The sequence below is a fragment of the Callospermophilus lateralis genome, chromosome 1, assembly GCF_048772815.1.
Source record: "Callospermophilus lateralis isolate mCalLat2 chromosome 1, mCalLat2.hap1, whole genome shotgun sequence".
In the NCBI taxonomy this organism is placed as follows: Eukaryota; Metazoa; Chordata; class Mammalia; order Rodentia; family Sciuridae; genus Callospermophilus; species Callospermophilus lateralis.
The window spans coordinates 162,327,722-162,349,509 of NC_135305.1; positions in this window are offsets into that span (position 1 = coordinate 162,327,722).

Below are 21,788 nucleotides of genomic sequence, written 5' to 3' on the forward strand. Positions count from 1 at the left end.
TTGGCTGCCGAATTTTTATTCTACTAGGTTGAAGTGTAAGTTTCCAGTAACAGTTTGAATTTTTCGGTTACACTCTGTTTTCTCCTAAATAGATAGGTGTGTTTCGAACTCTAAATCAAACATGGTTTGTGCTAGCTCCTTTAACTTGACACAATAAAGTAGTTCTACGTTCTATCTCTATGGATTGTTTCCTCTTGACGTAGCCCTAAGCAGAGACTGGAGAAAGACACTTTCATTTAAAAGGGGTTGCCAAGTTTCCAAAAAAACTACTAGTTTTATGAAATCTCAGTAATTATTTTTTCACCCAATCTTGATGATACTTGGTCGTATTGATCAGGTCAATAAGCCCACTTGGCTGATCAATTTTCGATCTACTTGGTTGAATCATTCGTTTCCAGTACAGTTTGAATTTTTCGGTTTAACTCTGTTTTCCACAATATAGACAGGTGTATTTGGAACTCTAAATCTAAGACAGTTTGTGCTAGCTCTTTAGAAATTGACCCAATAAAGTAGTTCTAACTCCTACCTCTATGGTTTGTTTCCTCTCGAAGTAGCCCTAAGCAGACACCGAAGAAAGACACTTTCATTTGAAAGGGGTTGCCAAGCTTCCAAAAAACTACTAGTTTTCTGAAATCTCAGCAAATATTTTTTCACCCAATCTTGATGATACTTGGAGGTAATGATCAGTTCAATAAGCCCACTTGGTTGCCTAATTTTCATTCTTCTATGTTGAAGCGTTCTTTTCCAGTAAAGAGTTTGAATTTTTCGGTTTCACTCTGTATTTTCCTATATAGATAGATGTGTTTGGAACTCTAAATCAAACTTGGTTTTTGCTAGCTCCTTGAACTTGACACAATAAAGTAGTTCAAAATTCTATTTCTATGGTTTGTTTTCTTTTGAAGTAGGCTTAAGCAGAGACAGGCGAAAGACACTTTCATTTGAAAAGGGTTGCCAAGCTTCCAAAAAACTACTAGATTTCTGAAACCTCAGCAAATATTTATTCAGCCAATCTTGTTGATACTTTGTAGAAATGATCAGTTCAATAAGCCCACTTGGCTGCCCAATTTTCATTCTTCTAGGTTCAAGCATTCGTTTCCAGTAACAGCTTGAATTTTTCGGTTAAACTCTGTTTTCCACAATATAGATAGGTATATTTGGAACTCTAAATCAAACAGGGTTTCTGCTAGCTCCTTGAAACTTGACACAATAAAGTAGTTCTAACTTCTATCTCTATAGTTTGTTTCCTCTTGAAGTGGCCCTAAACAGACACTGTCGACAGATGCTTTCATTTGAAGGGTGTTGCCAAGCTTCCAAAAAACTACTAGTTTTCTGAAATTTTAGCAAATATTTTTTCACCCAATATTGATGATACTTGGAGGTAATGATCAGTTCAATAAGCCAACTTGGCTGCCAATTTACATTCTACTAGGTAGAAGCGTTCGTTTCCAGTAACAGTTTGAATTTTTCGGTTTCACTCTGTTTTCTCCTATATAGATAGATGTGTTTGGAACTCTAAATCAAACATGGTTTGTGCTAGCTCCTTGAACTTGACACAATAAATTAGTTCTAAGTTCTATCTCTTTGGTTTGTTTCTTCTTGAAGTAGGCTTAAGCAGAGACTGGCGAAAGACACTTTCATTTGAAAGGGGTTGCCAAGCTTCCAAAAAACTCCTCGTTTTCTGAAATCTCAGCAAATATTTTTCACCCAATCTTGATGATACGTGGTGTTAATGATCAGTTGAATAAGCCCACTTGGCTGCCCAATTTTCATTCTACTAGGTTGAAGCATTCGTTTCCAGTAACAGTTTGAATTTTCTGGTGTAACTCTGTTTTCCACAATATGGATGGGTGTATTTGGAACTCTAAATCTAAGACGGTTTGTGTGTTTCAATCTTGACACAATAAAATAGTTCCAGCTTCTATCTCTATGGTTTGTTTCCTCTTGCAGTAGCCCTTAGCAGACACAGGCAAAAGACACTTTCATTTGAAAGGGGTTCCCAGCCTTCCAAAAAACTACTACTTTTCTTAAATATCAGCAAATATTTTTCCACCCAATCTTGATGATACTTTGTGGTATTGATCAATTCAATAAGCCCACTTGGCTGCCCGATATTCATTCTACTAGATGGAAGCGTTCGTTTCCAGTAACAGTTTAAATTTTTCGGTTTTACTCTGTTTTCTCCTATATAGATAGATGTATTTTAATTCTAAATCAAACATGGTTTGTGCTAGCTCCTTGAAACTTGACACAATGAAGTAGTTATACGTTCTCTCTATGCTTTGTTTCCTCTTGAACTATCCCTAAGCAGACACTGGCGAAAGACACTTTCATTTGAAAGGGGTTGCCAAGCTTCCAAAAAACTACTAGTTTTCTGAAATCTGAGCAAATATTTTTTCACCCAATCTTCATGATACTTGGTGGAAATGATCAGTTAAATAAACCCACTTGGCTGCCCAATTTTCATTCTACTAGGTTGAAGCGTTCATGTCCAGTAACACTTTGAATTTTTCAGTTTCACTCTGTTTTCTCCTATATAGATAGATGTGTTTGGAACTCTAAATCAAACACGGTTTGTGCTAGCTCCTTGAAACTTGACACAATAAAGTAGGACTAAGTTCTATCTCTATGATTTGTTTCCTCTTGAAGTAGCCCTAAGCAGAGACTGGCGAAAGACACTTTCATTTGAAAGGGGTTGCCAAGCTTCCAAAAAACTACTAGTTTTCTAAAATCTCAGCAAATATTTTTTCACCCAATCTTGATGATACTTGGTGGTAATGGTCAGTTAAATAATCTCACTTGGCTGCCCAATTTTCATTCTACTAGTTTGAAGAATTCGTTTCCAGTAACAGTTTGAATTTTTCGGTTTCACTCTGTTTTCTCTTATATAGATAGATGTGTTTGGAATTCTAAATCAAACACGGTTTGTATTAGCTCTTTGAAACTTGATACAATAAAGTAGTTGTAAGTTCTCTCTCTATAGTCTGTTTCCTCTTGATGTAGCCCTAAGCAGAAACTGGTAAAAGACACTTACATTTGAAAGGGGTTGCCAAGCTTCCAAAAAATTACTAGTTTTCTGAAATCTCAGCAAATGTTTTTTCACACAAACTTTCTGATACTTGGTGGTAATGATCTGTTAAATAAGCACACTGGGCTGCCCTATTTTCTTTTTACTATGTTGAAGAGTTCGTTTCCCATAACACTTTGAATTTTTCAATTTCACTCTGTTTTCTAATATATAGATACATGTCTTTGGATCTCTAAATCAAACACGGTTTGTGCTGGCTCCTTGAAACTTGACACAATAAAGTAGTTCTAAGTTCTATATCTATCGTTTGTTTCCTCTTGAAGTAGGCTTAATCTGAGACTGGCGAAAGACACTTTTATTTGAAAGGGGTTGCGAAGCATCCAAAATCTACTAGTTTTCTGAAATCTCAGCAAATATTTTTCACCCAATCTTGATGATACTTGGTGGTAATGATCAGTTCAATATGCCCACTTGGCTCCCCAATTTTCATTCTACTAGGATGAAGCGTTCGTTTCCAGTAACACTTTGAATTTTTCATTTTCACTCTTTTCTCCTATACAGTAAGATGTGTTTGGAACTCTAAATCAAAGACGGTTTGTGCTAGCTCCTTGAAACTTGACACAACAAAGTAGTTCTATGTTCTACCTCTATGGATTGTTCCCTCTTGAATAGCCCTAAGAAGAGACTGGCGAAAGACACTTTCATTTAAAAGGGGTTGCCATGCTTCCAAAAAACTACTAGTTTTCAGAAATCTCAGCAAATATGTTTTGACCCAATCTTGATGATACTTGGTGGTAATGATCAGTTCAGTAAGCCCACTTGGTATTCCAATTTTTATTCTACTAGGTTGAAGCGTTCGTTTCCAGTAACAGTTTGAATTTTTCCTTTTACTCTGTTTGCTCCTATATAGATAGATGTGTTTGGAACTCTAAATCAAACAAGGTTTGTGATAGCTCCTTGAAACTTGACACAATAAAGCAGTTCTAAGTTCTATCTCTATGGTTTGTTTCCTCTTGAATTAGGCTTAAGCAGAGACTGGCTAAAGACACTTTCATTTGAAAGGGGTTGCCAAGCTTCCAAAAAACTACTAGATTTCTGAAATCTGAGCAAATATTTTATCACACAATCTTGATGATACTTGGTGGTAATGATCAGGTAATAAGCCCACTTGGCTTCCCAATTTCATTCTACTAGGTTGAAGTGTTCATTTCCAGTAACAGTTTGAATTTTTCAGTTTTACTCTGTTTTCCACAATATCGATAGGTGTATTTGGAACTCTAAATACAAGACGGTTTGTGCTAGCTCTTTGAAACTTGACACAATAAAGTAGTTCTAAGTTCTCTCTCTATGGTTTGTTTCCTCTTGAAGAAGTCCTGCGCAGAGACTGGCGAAAGACACTTTCATTTAAAAGTCGTTGCCAAGCTTCCAAAAAACTACTAGTTTTCTGACATGTCAGCAAATATTTTTTTCCCAATTTTTATGATACTTGGTGGTAATGATCAGTTCAATAAGCCCACTTGGCTGTCCTATTTTCATTCTACTAGGTTGAAGAGTTCGTTCCCGTAACACTTTGAATTTTTCAATTTCACTCGGTTTTCTAATATATAGATACATGTGTTTGGAACTCTAAATCAAACACGGTTTGTGCTGGCTCCTTGAAACTTGACACAATAAATTCGTTCTAACTTGTATATCTATCGTTTGTTTCCTCTTGAAGTAGGCTTAAGCAGAGACTGGCAAAAGACACTTTTATTTGAAAGGGGTTGCGACGCTTCCAAAAAAGGTTTAGTTTTCTGAAATCTCAGTCAATGTTTTTCACCCAATCTTGATGGTACTTTGTGGTAATGATCAGTTCAATAAGCCCACTTGGCTCCCCAATTTTCATTGTACTAGGATGAAGCGTTCGTTTCCAGTAACACTTTGAATTATTCAATTTCACACTTTTCTCTTATATAGTAAGATGAGTTTGGAACTCTAAATCAAACACGGTTTGTGCTAGCTCCTTTAAACTTGACACAATAAAGTAGTTCTACGTTCTATCTCTATGGTTTTTTCCTCTGGAATAGGCCTAAGAAGAGCCTGGCGAAAGACACTTTCATTTAAAAGGGGTTGCCATGCTTCCAAAAAACTACTAGTTTTCTGAAATCTCAGCAAATATGTTTGACCCAATCGAGATTATACTTGTTGGTAATGACCAGTTCAATAAGCCCACTTGGCTGCCCAATTTTCATTCTATGAGGTTGAAGCATTCGTTTCTACTAAAAGTTTGAAATTTTGGTTTAACTCTGTTTTCCACAATATAGATAGGTAAATTTGGAACTCTAAATCTAAGACGGTTTATACTAGCTCTTTAAAACTTGACACAATAAAGTAGTTCTAACTTCTATCTCTATGGTTTGTTTCCTCTTGAAGAAGCCCTAAGCAGACACTGGGAAGGACACTTTCATTTGAGAGGGGTTGCCAAGCTTCCAAAATACTACTAGTTTTCTGAAATCTCAGCAAATATTTTTTCACCCAATCTTGATGATACTTGGTGGAAATGATCAGTTAAATAAGCCCACTTGGCTGCCCAATTTTCATTCTACTAGGTTGAAGCGTTCGTGTCCAGTAACACTTTGAATTTTTCGGTTTCACTCTGTTTTCTCCTATATAGATAGATGTGTTTGGAACTCTAAATCAAACACGGTTTGTGCTAGCTCCTTGAAACTTGACACAATAAAGTAGGACTAAGTTCTGTCTCTATGATATGTTTCCTCTTGAAGTAGCCCTAAGCAGAGACTGGCGAAACACACTTTCATTTGAAAGGGGTTGCCAAGCTTCCAAAAAACTACTAGGTTTCTAAAATCTCAGCAAATATTTTTTCACCCAATTTTGATGATACTTGGTGGTAATGGTCAGTTAAATAATCCGACTTGGCTGCCCAATTTTCATTCTACTAGTTTGAAGAATTCTTTTCCAGTAACAGTTTGAATTTTTCGGTTTCACTCTCTTTTCTCTTATATAGATAGATGTGTTTGGAATTCTAAATCAAACACGGTTTGTATTAGCTCTTTGAAACTTGACACAATAAAGTAGTTGTAAGTTCTCTCTCTATGGTTTGTTTCCTCTTGATGTAGCCCTAAGCAGAAACTGGCGAAAGACACTTACATTTGAAAGGGGTTGCCAAGCTTCCAAAAAACAACTAGTTTTCTGAAATCTCAGCAAATATTTTTTCACACAATCTTTCTGATACTCGGTGGTAATGATCTGTTAAATAAGCCTACTTGTCTGCCCTATTTTCATTCTACTAGGTTGAAGAGTTCGTTTCCTGTAACACTTTGAATTTTTCAATTTCACTCTGTTTTCTAATATATAAATACATGTGTTTGGAACTCTAAATCAAACACGGTTTCTGCTGGCTCTTTGAAACTTGACACAATAAAGTAGTTCTAAGTTCTATATCTGTCGATTGTTTCCTCTTGAAGTAGGCTTAAGCTGAGACTGGCGAAAGACACTTTTATTTGAAAGGGGTTGCGAAGCTTGCAAAAAACTACTATTTTCTGAAATCTCAGCAAATATTTTTCACCCAATCTTGATGATACTTGGTGGTAATGATCAGTTCAATATGCCCACTTGGCTCCCCAATTTTCATTCTACTAGGATGAAGCGTTCGTTTCCAGTAACACTTTGAATTTTTCAATTTCACTCTTTTCTCCTGTATAGTAAGATGTGTTTGGAACTCTAAATCAAATACGGTTTTTGCTAGCTCCTTGAAACTTGACACAACAAAGTAGTTCTATGTTCTACCTCTATGGTTTTTTTCCTCTTGAATAGCCCTAAGAAGAGACTGGCGAAAGACACTTTCATTTAAAAGGGGTTGCCATGCTTACAAAAAACTACAAGTTTTCTGAAATCTCAGCAAATATGTTTTGACCCAATCTTGATGATACTTGGTGGTAATGATCAGTTCAATAAGCCCAATTGGCTTCCCAATTTTTATTCTACTAGGTTGAAGCGTTCGTTTCCAGTAACAGTTTGAATTTTTAATTTTACTCTGTTTTCTCCTATATAGATAGATTTGTTTGGAACTCTAAATCAAACAAGGTTTGTGATAGCTCCTTGAAACTTGACACAATAAAGTAGTTCTAATTTCTATCTCTATGGTTTGTTTCCTCTTGTAGTAGGCTTAAGCAGAGACTGGCGAAAGACACTTTCATTTGAAAGGGGTTGCCAAGCTTCCAAAAAACTACTAATTTTCTGAAATCTCAGCAAATATTTTATCACACAATCTTGATGATACTTGGTGGTAATGGTCAGTTAAATAATCCGACTTGGCTGCCCAATTTTCATTCTACTAGTTTGAAGAATTCTTTTCCAGTAACAGTTTGAATTTTTCGGTTTCACTCTCTTTTCTCTTATATAGATAGATGTGTTTGGAATTCTAAATCAAACACGGTTTGTATTAGCTCTTTGAAACTTGACACAATAAAGTAGTTGTAAGTTCTCTCTCTATGGTTTGTTTCCTCTTGATGTAGCCCTAAGCAGAAACTGGCGAAAGACACTTACATTTGAAAGGGGTTGCCAAGCTTCCAAAAAACAACTAGTTTTCTGAAATCTCAGCAAATATTTTTCACACAATCTTTCTGATACTTGGTGGTAATGATCTGTTAAATAAGCCTACTTGTCTGCCCTATTTTCATTCTACTAGGTTGAAGAGTTCGTTTCCTGTAATACTTTGAATTTTTCAATTTCTCTCTGTTTTCTAGTATATAAATACATGTGTTTGGAACTCTAAATCAAACACGGTTTCTGCTGGCTCCTTGAAACTTGACACAATAAAGTAGTTCTAAGTTCTATATCTGTCGTTTGTTTCCTCTTGAAGTAGGCTTAAGCTGAGACTGGCGAAAGACACTTTTATTTGAAAGGGGTTGCGAAGCTTGCAAAAAACTACTATTTTCTGAAATCTCAGCAAATATTTTTCACCCAATCTTGATGATACTTGGTGGTAATGATCAGTTCAATATGCCCACTTGGCTCCCCAATTTTCATTCTACTAGGATGAAGCGTTCGTTTCCAGTAACACTTTGAATTTTTCAATTTCACTCTTTTCTCCTGTATAGTAAGATGTGTTTGGAACTCTAAATCAAATACGGTTTTTGCTAGCTCCTTGAAACTTGACACAACAAAGTAGTTCTATGTTCTACCTCTATGGTTTTTTTCCTCTTGAATAGCCCTAAGAAGAGACTGGCGAAAGACACTTTCATTTAAAAGGGGTTGCCATGCTTACAAAAAACAACAAGTTTTCTGAAATCTCAGCAAATATGTTTTGACCCAATCTTGATGATACTTGGTGGTAATGATCAGTTCAATAAGCCCACTTGGCTTCCCAATTTTTATTCTACTAGGTTGAAGCGTTCGTTTCCACTAACAGTTTGAATTTTTCCTTTTACTCTGTTTTCTCCTATATAGATAGATTTGTTTGGAACTCTAAATCAAACAAGGTTTGTGATAGCTCCTTGAAACTTGACACAATAAAGTAGTTCTAATTTCTATCTCTACGGTTTGTTTCCTCTTGTAGTAGGCTTAAGCAGAGACTGGCGAAAGACACTTTCATTTGAAAGGGGTTGCCAAGCTTCCAAAAAACTACTAATTTTCTGAAATCTCAGCAAATATTTTATCACACAATCTTGATGATACTTGGTGGTAATGATCAGGTTAATAAGCCCACTTGGCTTCCCAATTTTCATTCTACTAGGTTGAAGCGTTCATTTCTAGTAACAGTTTGAATTTTTCGGTTTTACTGTGTTTTCCACAATATCGATAGGTGTATTTGGAACTCTAAATATAAGACGGTTTGTGCTAGCTCTTTGAAACTTGACACAATAAAGTAGTTCTATGTTCTCTCTCTATGGTTTGTTTCCTCTTGAAGTAGTCCTAAGGAGAGACTGGAAAAGACACTTTCATTTGAAAGGCGTTGCCAAGCTTCCTAAAAACTACTAGTTTTCTGGAATCTCAGCAAATATTTTTTCAACAAATCTTGATGATACTTGGTGGTAATGATCAGTTCAATAAGCCCACTTGGCTGGCCAATTTTCATTCTACCAGGTTGAAGCGTTCATTTCCAGTAACAGTTTGAATTTTTCGGTTTTACTCTGTTTTCCACAATATCCATAGGTGTATTTGGAACTCTAAATCTAATACGGTTTGTGCTAGCTCTTTGAAACTTGACACAATAAAGTAGTTCTAACTTCTATCTCTGTGGTTTGTTTCCTCTTGAAGTAGCCCTAAGCAGACACTGGAGAAAGACACTTTCATTTGAAAGGGGTTGCCAAGCTTCCAAAAAACTACTAATTTTCTGAAATGTCAGCAAATATTTTTTTCCCAATCTTTATGATACTTGCTGGTAATGATCAGTTCAATAAGCCCACTTGGCTGCCCTATTTTCATTCTACTAGGTTGAAGAGTTCGTTCCCGTAACACTTTGAATTTTTCAATTTCACTCGGTTTTCTAATATATAGATAGATGTGTTTGGAACTCTAAATCAAACACGGTTTGTGCTGGCTCATTGAAACTTGACACAATAAATTAGTTCTAAGTTCTATATCTATCTTTTGTTTCCTCTTGAAGTAGGCTTAAGCAGAGACTGGCAAAAGACCCTTTTATTTGATACGGGTTTCCATGCTTCCAAAAATTTTTAGTTTTCTGAAATCTCAGCAAATGTTTTTCACCCAATCTTGATGATACTTTGTGGTAATGATCAGTTCAATACGCCCACTTGGCTCCCCAATTTTCATTGTACTAGGATGAAGCGTTCGTTTCCAGTAACACTTTGAATTTTTCAATTTCACACTTTTCTCTTATATAGTAAGATGATTTTGGAAATCTAAATCAAACACGGTTTGTGCTAGCTCCTTGAAACTTGACACAATAAAGTAGTTCTACGTTCTATCTCTATGGTTTTTTCCTCTGGAATAGGCCTAAGAAGAGACTGGCGAAAGACACTTTCATTTAAAAGGGGTTGCCATGCTTCCAAAAAACTACTAGTTTTCTGAAATCTCAGCAAATATGTTTTGACCCAATCTTGATGATACTTGGTGGTAATGATCAGTTCAATAAGCCCACTTGGCTGCCCAATTTTCATTCTACGAGGTTGAAGCATTCGTTTCTAGTAAAAGTTTGAAATTTTGGTTTAACTCTGTTTTCCACAATATAGATAGGTGAATTTGGAACTCTAAATCTAAGTCTGTTTGTGCTACCTCTTTCAAAGTTGACAGAATAAAGTAGTTCTAACTTCTGTTTCTATGGTTTGTTTCCTCTTGTTGTAGCCCTAAGCAGACAATGGAGAAAGGCACTTTCATTTGAAAGGGGTTGCCAAGCTCCCAAAAAACTTCTAGTTTTCTGAAATCTCAGTAAATATTTTTTCACCGAATCTTGATGATACCTGGTGATAATGATCAGTTCAATAAGCCCACCTGGCTCCCCAATTTTCTTTCCACTAGGTTGAAGCGTTCGTTTCCAGTAACAGTTTGAATTTTTCGGTTGAACTCTGTTTTCCACAATATAGATAGGTGTATTTGGAACTGTAAATCTCAGACGGTTTGTGCTAGCCTTTAAAATTGGCACAATATAGTAGTTCTAACTTCCGTCTCTATGGTTTGTTTCCTTTTGAAGTAGCCCTAAGCAGACACTGGCGAAAGACACTTTCATTTGAAAGGGGTTGCCAAGCTTCCAAAAATCTAATAGTTTTCTGAAATCTCAGCAAATAAGTTTTCACCCAATCTTGATGATATTGGTGGTAATGATCAGTTCAATAAGCCCACTTGGCTGCCCTATTTTCATTCTACTAGGTTGAAATGTTCGATTCCAGTAACACTTTGAATTTTTCAATTTCACTCTGTTTTCTCCTGTATAGATAGATGTGTTTGGAACTCTAAATCAAACACGGTTTGTGCTAGCTCCTTACAAAATCAAACACTGTTTGTGGTAGCTCCTTGAAACTTGACACAAAAAAGTAGTTCTAAGTTCTCTCTCTATGCTTTGTGTCCTTTTGAAGTAGGCTTAAGCAGAGACTGGCAAAGACACTTTCATTTGAAAGGGGTTGCCAAGCTTCCAAAAAACTATTAGTTTTCTGAAATCTCAGCAAATATTTTTTCACCCAATTTTCATTCTGCTAGGTTGAAGCGTTCGTTTCCACTAACAGTTTGAATTTTTCAGTTTAACTCTGTTATCCACAATATAGATAGGTGCATTTGGAAATCTAAATGTAAGACGGTTTGTGCTAGCTTATTAAAATTTGACACAATAAAGTAGTTCTAACTTCTATCTCAATGGTTTGTTTCCTCTTGAAGTAGCCCTAGAGCAGAGACTGGCGAAAAACACTTTAATTTGAAAGGGGTTGCCAAGCTTCCAAAAAACTTCTAGTTTTCTGAAATCACAGCAAATATTTTTTCACCCAATCTTGATGATACTTGGTGGTAATGATCAGTTCAAAAAGCCCACTTTGCTGCCCTGTTTTCATTCTACTAAGTTGAAGCATTCGTTTCCAGTTACAGTTTGAATTTTCCTGTTTCACTCTGTTTTCTTCTATATAGATAGATGTATTTGGAACTCTAAATCAAACACGGTTTGTGCTAGCTCCTTGAAACTTGACACAATAAAGTAGTTCTAAGTACTATCTCTATTTTGTTTTCTCCAGAAGTAGCCCTAAGCAGAGACTGGCGAAAGACACTTTCATTTCAAAGGGGTTGCCAGGATTCCAAAAAAATACTAGTTTTCTGAAATCTCCGCAAATATTTTTGCACCCATTCTTGATGATACTTGGTGGTAATGATCAGTTCAATAAGCCCACTTGGCTGCCCAATTTTCATTCTACTGGGTTGAAGCGTTCGTTTCCAGTAATACTTGGAATTTTTCTATTTCACTCTGTTTTCTCCTATATAGATAGATGTATTTGGAACTCTAAATCAAACACGGTTTGTGCTAGCTCCTTGAAACTTGACACAATAAAGTAGTTCTAAGTTCTCTCGCCATGGTTTGTTTCCTCATGAAGTAGGCTTAAGCAGAGACTTGCAAAAGTCACTTTCATTTGAAAGGGGTTGCCAAGCTTCCAAAAAACTACTTGTTTTCTGAAATCTCAGAAAAAATTTTTTCACCCAATCTTGATGATACTTGGTGGTAATGATCAGTTCAATAAGCCCACTTGGCCACCCAATTTTCATTTAACTTGGTTGAAGCATTCCTTTCCAGTAACAGTTGGAATTTCTCGGTTTAACTCTGTTTTCCACAATATCGATAGGTGTATTTGGAACTCTAAATCTAAGACGGTTTGTGCTAGCTTTTTGAAACTTGACACAATGAAGTAGTTCTAACTTCTATCTCTATGGTTTGTTTTCTCTTGAAGTAGCCCTAAGCACACACTGGCGAAGACACTATAATTTTAAAGGGGTTTCCAAGCTTCCAAAAATCTAATAATTTTCTGAAATCTCAGCAAATATATTTTCATCCAATCTTGATGATACTTGGTGTTAATGATCAGTTCAAAAAGCCCACCTGGCTGCCCTATTTTCATTCTACTAGGTTGAAGCGATGTTTTCCAATAACAGTTTGAATTTTTCGGTTTCAATCTGCTTTTTCCTATATAGATAGATGTGTTTGGAATTCTTAATCAAACGGATTGTGCTAGTTCTTTGAAACTTGACACAATAAAGTAGTTCTAAGTTCTATTTCTATGGCTTGTTTTCTCTTGAAGTAGCCCTAAGCAGAGACTGGCGAAAGACACTTTCATTTGAAAGGGGTTGCCAAGCTTCCAAAAAACTCCTCGTTTTCTGAAATCTCAGCAAATATTTTTCACCCAATCTTGATGATACTTGGTGGTAATGATCAGTTGAACAAGCCCACTTGGCTGCCCAATTTTCATTCTACTAGGTTGAAGCATTCGTTTCCAGTAACAGTTTGAATTTTTCGGTTTAACTCTGTTTTCCACAATATGGATGGGTGTATTTGGAACTCTAAATCTAAGATGGTTTGTGTGTTTCATACTTGACACAATAAAGTAGTTCTAGCTTCTCTCTCTATGGTTTGTTTCATCTTGAAGTAGCCCTTAGCAGACACAGGCGAAAGACACTTTCATTTGAAAGGGGTTCCCAGCATTCCAAAAAACTACTAGTTTTCTGAAATTTCAGCAAATATTTTTTCACCCAATCTTGACGATACTTGGTGGTATTGATCAATTCAATAAGCCCACTTGGCTGCCCGATATTCATTCTACTAGATTGAAACGTTCGTTTCCAGTAACAGTGTGAATTTTTCGGTTTTACTCTGTTTTCTCCGATATAGATAGATGTATTTTAACTCTAAATCAAACATGGTTTGTGCTAGCTTCTTGAAACTTGACACAATGAAGTAGTTATATGTTCTCTCTATGCTTTGTTTCCTCTTGAACTATCCCTAAGGAGACACTGGCGAAAGACACTTTCATTTGAAAGGGGTTGCCAAGCTTCCAAAAAACGACTAGATTTCTGAAATCTCAGCAAACATTTTTTCACCCAATCTTGATGATACTTGGTGGTAATGATCAGTTCAATAAGCCCACTTGGCTGCCCAATTTTCATTCTACTTGGTTGAAGCGTTCGTTTCCAGTAACACTTTGAATTTTTCAATGTCACTCTGTTTTCTCCTACATAGATAGCCTCAGCAGAGACTGGCGAAAGACACTTTCATTTGAAAGGGGTTGCCAAGCTTCCAAAAAACGACTAGTTTTCTGAAATCTCAGCAAATATTTTTTCATCCTATCTTCATGATACTTGGTTGTAATGATCAGTTCACATAGCCCACTTGGCTGCCCAATTTTCTTTCTTGTAGGTTGAAGCGTTCGTTTCCAGTAACAGTTTGAATTTTCCGGTTTCACTCTGTTTTCGACAATATGGAGAGGTGTATTTGGAACTATAAATCTAAAAGGGTTTTTGCTAGCTTTTCAAACTTGACAGAATAAAGTAGTTCTAACGTCTATCTCTATGGTTTGTTTTTCCTCTTGATGTAGCGGTAAGCAAAGACTGGCGAAAGACACTTTCATTTGAAAGGGGATGCCAAGATTCCAAAAAACTACTAGACTTCTAAAATCTCAGAAAATATTTTTTCACCCAATCTTGATGATTCATGGTGGTAGTGATCAGCTCAAAAACCCCACTTGGCTGCCCAATTTTCTCTCTTCTAGGATGAAGCATTGGTTCCAAGTAACAGTTCGAATTTTTCTGTTTCACTCTGTTTTCTCCTATATAGATAGATGTGTTTGGAACTCTAAATCAAACACCTTTTGTGCTAGCTCCTTGAAACTTGACACAATAAAGTAGTTCTAATTTCTATCTCCAGGGTTTGTTTCCTCTTGAATTAGGCCTAAACAGAGACTGGCAAAAGACACTTTCATTTGAAAGGGGTTGCCAAGCTTCCAAAAAACTACTAGTTTTCTGAAATCTGAGCAAATATTTTTTCACCCAATCTTGATGATACTTGGTGGTAATGATTAGTTAACTTATCCCACTTCCCTGCCCAATTTTCTCTCTTCTAGGATGAAGGGTAGGTTTCCAGTAACAGAAATTTTCTGTTTCTCTCTGTTTTCTCCTGTATAGGTAGATATGCTTGGAGTATAAATAAAACACGGTTCATGCTAGCTCCTTGAATCTTGAGAAAATAAAGTAGTTCTATGTTCTGTCGCTATGGTATGTTTCCTCTGGAAGTAGCACTAAGAGGAGACTGGCATAAGACACTTTCATTTGAAAGGGGTTGCCAAGCTTCCAATAATCTACTAGTTTTCTGAAATATCAGCAAATATTTTTCACCCAATCTTGATGATACTTGGTGGTAATGAGCAGTTTAATAAACCCACTTGGCTGCCCATTTTTCATTCCACTAGGTTGAAACGTTCGTTTCCAGTAACAGTTTGAATTTTTCGGCTCTAGTCTGTTTTCTCCTATATAGATAGATGTGTTTGGAACACTAAATCAAGCACGGTTTGTGCTAGCTCCATGAAACTTGACACAATAAAGTAGTTCTAATTTCTATCTCTATGGTTTGTTTCCTCTTGAAGTAGCCCTAAGCTGAGACTGGCAAAAGCCAGTTCTATTTGAAAGGGGGTGCCAATCTTCCAAAAAACTACTAGTATTCTGAAATCTCAGCAAATATTTTTTCACCCAATCTTGATGTTACTTGGTAGTAATGATCATTTCAATAAGGCAACCTAGCTGCCCAATTTTCGTTCTATTAGTATGAAGCGTTCGTTTCCAGTAACAGTTTGAATTTTCCGGTTTCACTCTGTTTTCGACAATATGGAGAGGTGTATTTGGAATTCTAAATCTAAAACGGTTTGTACTAGCTCTTTGAAACTTGACACAATAAAGGAGTTCTAACTTCTATTTCTACTGTTTGTTTCCTCTTGAATTAGGCCTAAACAGACACTGGCGAAAGACACTTTCATTTGAAAGGGGTTGCCAAGCAACCAAAAAACTATTAGTTTTCTGAAATCATAGCAAATATTTTTTCACCCAATTTTGATGATACTTGGTGGTAATGATCAGTTCACTTAGCCCAATTACCTGCCCAATTTTCTCTCTTCTAGGATGAAGCGTTAGTTTCCAGTAACAGTTGGAATTTTTCTGTTTCACTCTGTTTTCTCCTATATAGATAGATGTGTTTTTAACACTAAATCAAACACGGTTTGTGCTAGATCCTTGAAACTTGACACAATAAAGTAGTTCTAAGTTCTATCTCTATGGTTTGTTTCCTCTTGAATAAGGCCTAAACAGAGACTGGTGAAAGACACTGTCATTTGAAAGGGGTTGCCAAGCTTTTAAAAAACTACTAGTTTTCTGAAATCTCAGCAAATATTTTTTCACCCAATCTTGATGATACTTGGTGGTAATGATCAGTTCACTGATCCCACTTTTCTGCCCAATTGTCGCTCTTCTAGGATGAAGCATTAGTTTCCAGTAACAGTTCCAATATTTCTGTTTCACTCTGTTTTCTCCTGTATAGGTAGATATGTTTGGAAATATAAATAAAACACGGTTCACGCTAGCTCCATGAAACCTGACAAAATAAAGTAGTTCTATGTTCTGACGCTATGGTTTGTTTCCTCTTGAAGTGTCCCGAAGAATAGACTGGCGAAAGACACTTTCATTTGAAAGGGTATGCCAAGCTTCCAAAAAACTACTAGTTTTCTGAAACATCAGCAAATATTTTTTCACCCAATCTTGATGATACTTGGTGGTAATGATCAGCTCAATAAACCCACTTGGCTGCCCAATTTTCATTCTACTCGGTTGAAGCGTTCGTTTCCAGTAACAGTTTCAATTTTCCGGTTTCACTCTGCTTTCCACAATATGGAGAGGTGTATTTGGAACTTCAAATCTAAAACGGTTTGTACTAGTTCTTTGAAACTTGACACAATAAATTAGTTCCAACTTCTATCTCTATGGTTTGTTTCCTCTAGAAGTAGCCCTCAGCAGAGACTGGCGAAGACACTTTAATTTGAAAGGGGTTGCCAAGCTTCCAAAAAACTACGAGTTTTCTGAAATCTCAGCAAATATTTTTTCACCCAAACTTGATGATACCTGGTGGTAATGATCAGTTCAATAAACTCACTTGGCTCCCCAATATTCATTCTGCTAGGTTGAAGCGTTAGTTTCCATTAACACTTTGAATTTTTCGGTTTCACTCTGTTTTCTCCTATATAGATAGATGGGTTTGGAACTCTAAATCAAACACGGTTAGTGCTAGCTTCTTGAAACTTGACACAATAAAGTAGTTCTAGTTTCCATCTCTATGGTTTGTTTCCTCTTGAAGTAGCCCTAAGCTGAGACTGGCAAAGGACAGTTCAATTTGAAAGGGGTTGCCAAGCTTCCAAAAAACTACTAGTTTTCTGAAATCTCACCAAATATTTTTTCACCCTATCTTCATGATACTTGGTGGTAATAATCAGTTCATTTAGCCCACTTGGCTGCCCTATTTTCATTCTTCTAGGTTGAAGCATTCGTTTCCAGTAACAGTTTGAATTTTCCTGTTTCACTCTGTTTTCGACAATATGGAGAGGTGTATTTGGAACTCTAAATCTAAAACGGTTTTTGCTAGCTTTTGAAACCGACCCAATAAAGTAGTTCTAACGTCTCTCTCTATGGCTTGTTTCCTCTTGATGTAGCCATAAGCAGACACTGGCGAAAGACACTTTTACTTGAGAGGGGTTGCCAAGCTTCCAAAAAACTACTAGTTTCCTAAAATCTCAGCAAATATTTTTTCACCCAATTTGGATGTTTTTGGTGGTAATGATCAGTTCAATAAGCCAACTTAGCTGCAAAATTTTCATTCCACTAGGTTAAAGCATTCGTTGCCAGTAACAGTGTGAATTTTTCGGTTTCACTCTCTTTTCTCCTATATAGATAGATGTGTTTGGAACTTAAATCAAACACGGTTTGTGCTAGCTCCATGAAACTTGACACAATAAATTAGTTCTAAGTTCTATCTCTATGGTTTCTTTCCTCTTGAATTAGGCCTAAACAGAGACTGGTGAAAGACACTTTCATTTGAAAGGGGTTGCCAACCATCCAAAAAACTACTAGTTTTCTGAAATATCAGCAAAAATTTTTCCCCCAATCTTGGTGATACTTGGTGGTAATGATCAGTTCAATAAACCCACTTGGATGCCCAATTTTCGATCTACTAGGTTGAAGTGTTCGTTTCCAGTAACAGTTTGAATTTTCCGGTTTCACTCTGTTTTCGACAATATGGAGAGGTGTATTTAGAACTCTAAATCTAAAACGGTTTGTACTAGCTCTTTGAAACTTGACACAATAAATTAGTTCTAACTTCTATCTCTATGGTTTGTTTCCTCTTGAAGTAGCCCTCAGCAGAGACTGGCGAAAGACACTTTAATTTGAAAGGGATTGCCAAGCTTCCAAAAAACTACTAGTTTTCTGAAATCTCAGCAAATATTTCTTCACCCAATCTTGATGTCTCTTGGTAGTAATGATCAGTTCAATAAGCCAACTTAGCTGCAAAATTTTCATTCTACTATGTTGAAGCATTCATTGCCCATAAGAGTGTGAATTTTTTGATTTCACTCTGTTTTCTCCTATATAGATAGATGTGCTTTTAACACTAAATCAAACACGGTTTGTGCTAGATCCTTGAAACTTGACACAATAAAGCAGTTCTAAGTTCGATCTCTATGGTTTGTTTCCTCTTGAATTAGGCCTTAACAGAGACTGGCAAAAGACACTTTCATTTGAAAAGGGTTGCCAAGCTTCCAAAAAACTACTAGTTTTCTGAAATCTCAGCAAATATTTTTTCACCCAATCTTGATGATACTTGGTGGTAATGATCAGTTCACTGATCCCACTTCCCTGACCAATTGTCTCTCTTCTAGGATGAAGCGTTTGTTTCCAGTAACAGTTCCAATATTTCTGTTTCACTCTGTTTTCTCCTGTATAGGTAGATATGTTTGAAACTATGAATAAAACACGGTTCACGCTAGCTCCATGAAACCTGACAAAATAAAGCAGTTCTATGTTCTGTCGCGATGGTTTGTTTCCTCTTGAAGTAGCCCTAAGAAAAGACTGACAAAAGACACTTTCATTTGAAAGGGGATGATAAGCTTCCAAAAAACTAATAGTTTTCTGAAATATCAGCAAATATTTTTTCACCCAATCTTGATGATACTTTGTGGTAAAGATTAGTTCAATAAACCCACTTGGCTGCCCAATATTCATTCTACTAGGTTGAAGCGTTCGTTTCCAGTAACAGTTTGAATTTTCCGGTTTCACTCTGTTTTCGACAATATGGAGAGGTGTATTTGGAACTCTAAATCTAAAACGGTTTTTGCTAGCTTTTGAAACTTGACACAATAAAGTAGTTCTAAGTTCTATCTCTATGGTTTGTTTCCTCCGGAATTACGCCTAAACAGAGACTGGTGAAAGACACTTTAATTTGAAAGGAGTTGCCAAGCTTCCAAAAAACTGCTAGTTTTCTGAAATCTCAGCAAACATTTTTTCATCCAATCTTGATGACACTTGGTGCTAATGATGAGTTCAATAAAACCACTTGGCTGACCATTTTCATTCAACTAGGTTGAAGCGTTCCTTTCAAGTAACACTTTGAATTTTTCGGTTTCACTCTGTTTTCTCCTATATAGATAGATGTGTTTGGAAATCTAAATCAAAAACGGTATTTCCTAGATCCTGGAATCTTGACACAATAAAGTAGTTCTAAATTCTGTCTCTATGGTTTGTTTCCTCTTGAAGTAGGCTTAAGCAGAGACTGGCGAAAGACACTTTAATTTGAAAGGGGTTGCCAAGCTTCCAAAAAACTACTAGTTCTTTGAAATCTCAGCAAATAATTTTTCACTCAATCTTGATGTTACTTGGTGGTAATGATCAGTTCAATAAGCCAACTTAGCTGCCCAATTTTTATTCTATTAGTTTGAAGCATTTGTTGCCAGTAACAGTGTGAATTTTTCGGTTTCACACTGTTTTCTACTATATAGATAGATGTATTTGGAACACTAAATCAAACACGGTTTGTGCTAGCTCCTTGAAACTTGACACCATAAAGTAGTTCTAAGTTCTATCTGTATGATTTGTTTCCTCTTGAAGTTGCCCTCAACAGAGACGGGCGAAAGACTCTTTAATTTGAAAAGGGTTGCCAAGCTTCCAAAAAACTACTAGTTTTCTGAAATCTCAGCAAATATTTTTTCACCCAATCTTGATGATACTTGGTGGTAATGATCAGTTCAATAAACTCACTTGGCTGCCCAATATTCATTCTTCTAGGTTGAAGCGTTCGTTTCCAGTAACACTTTGAATTTTTCGGTTTCACTCTGTTTTCTCCTTTATAGATAGATGGGTTTGGAACTGTAAATCAAACACCGTTATTGCTAGCTTCTTGAAACTTGACACAATAAAGTAGTTCTAATTTCTATCTCTATGGTTTGTTTCCTCTTGAAGTAGACCTAAGCTGAGACTGTCAAAAGACAGTTTAATTCAAAAGGGGGTGCCAAGCTTCCAAAAAACTACTAGTTTTCTGAATTATCTGCAAATATTTTTTCACACTATCTTCATGATGCTTGGTGGTAATGATCACTTCACTTAGCCCACTTGGCTGCCCAATTTCATTCTACTAGAATGAAGTTTTCGTTTCCAGTAACAGTTTGAATTTTCCGGTTTCACTCTGTTTTCGACAATATGGAGAGGTGTATTTGGAACTCTAAATCTAAAACGGTTTTTGTTAGCTTTTGATACTTGACACAATAAAGTAGTTCTAACGTCTATCTCTATGGTTTGTTTCCACGTGATGTAGCCGTAAGCAGACACTGGTGAAAGACACTTTCATTTGAGAGGGGTTGCCAGGCTTCCAAAAAACTATTAATTTTCTAAAATCTCAGCAAATATTTTTTCACCCAATCTGGATGTTACTTGGTGGTAATGATCAGTTCAATAAGCCAACGTAGCTGCCCAATTTTCATTCTAGTATGTTGAAGCATTCGTTGCCAGTAACAGTGTGAATTTTTCGGTTTCACTCTGTTTTCTCCTATATAGATAGATGTGTTTTTAACACTAAATCAAACACGGTTTGTGCTAGCTCCTTGATACTTGACACAATAAAGTAGTTCTAAGTTCTATCTCTATGGTTTGTTTCCTCCTGAATTAGGCCTAAACAGAGACTGGCGAAAGACACTTTAATTTGAGTTGAGTTGCCAAGCTTCCAAAAAACTGCTAGTTTTCTGAAATCTCAGCAAATATTTTTTCATCCAATTTTGATGATACTTGGTGCTAATGATCACTTCAATAAAACCACTTGGCTGACCAATTATTCAACTAGGTTGAAGCATTCGTTTCAAGTAACACTTTGAATTTTTCGGTTTCACACTGTTTTCTCCTATATAGATAGATGTGTTTGGAAATCTAAATCCAAAACGGTTTTCCTAGATCCTGGAATCTTGACACAATAAAGTAGTTCTAAATTCTGTCTCTATGGTTTGTTTCCTCTTGAAGTAGGCTTAAGCAGAGACTGGCGAAAGACACATTCATTTGAAAGGGGTTGCCAAGCTTCCAAAAAACTACTAGTTCTCTGAAATCTCAGCAAATATTTTTTCACTCAATCTTGATGTTACTTGGTGGTAATGATCAGTTCAATAAGCCACCTTAGCTGCAAAATTTTCATTCCACTAGGTTGATGCATTCGTTGCCAGTAACAGTGTGAATTTTTCGGTTTCACTCTGTTTTCTGCTATATAGATAGATGTCTTTGGAACTCTAAATCAAACAGGGTTTGTGCTAGCTCCATGAAACTTGACACAATAAAGTAGTTGTAAGTTCTATCCCTATGGTTTGTTTCCTGTTGAATTAGGCCTAAACACAGACTGGCGAAAGACACTTTCATTAGAAAGGGGTTGCCAAGCTTCCAAAAACTACTAGTTTTCTGAAATCTCAGCAAAGATTTTTTCACCCAATCTTGATGATACTTGGTGGTAATGATCAGTTCAATAAACCCACTTCGCTGACCAATTTTTATTCTACTAGGTTGAAGCGTTCGTTTACAGTAATACTTTGAATTTTTGGGTTTTACTCTGTTTTCTCCTATATTAATAGATGTGTTTGGAACACTAAATCAAAGACGGTTTGTTCTAGCTCCTTGAAACTTGACAAAATAAAGAAGTTCTATGTTGTATCTCTATGTTTTTTTTTTTTTTTTTTTTTTGAAATAGCCCTAAGCTGAGACTGGCAAAAGACAGTTTAATTTG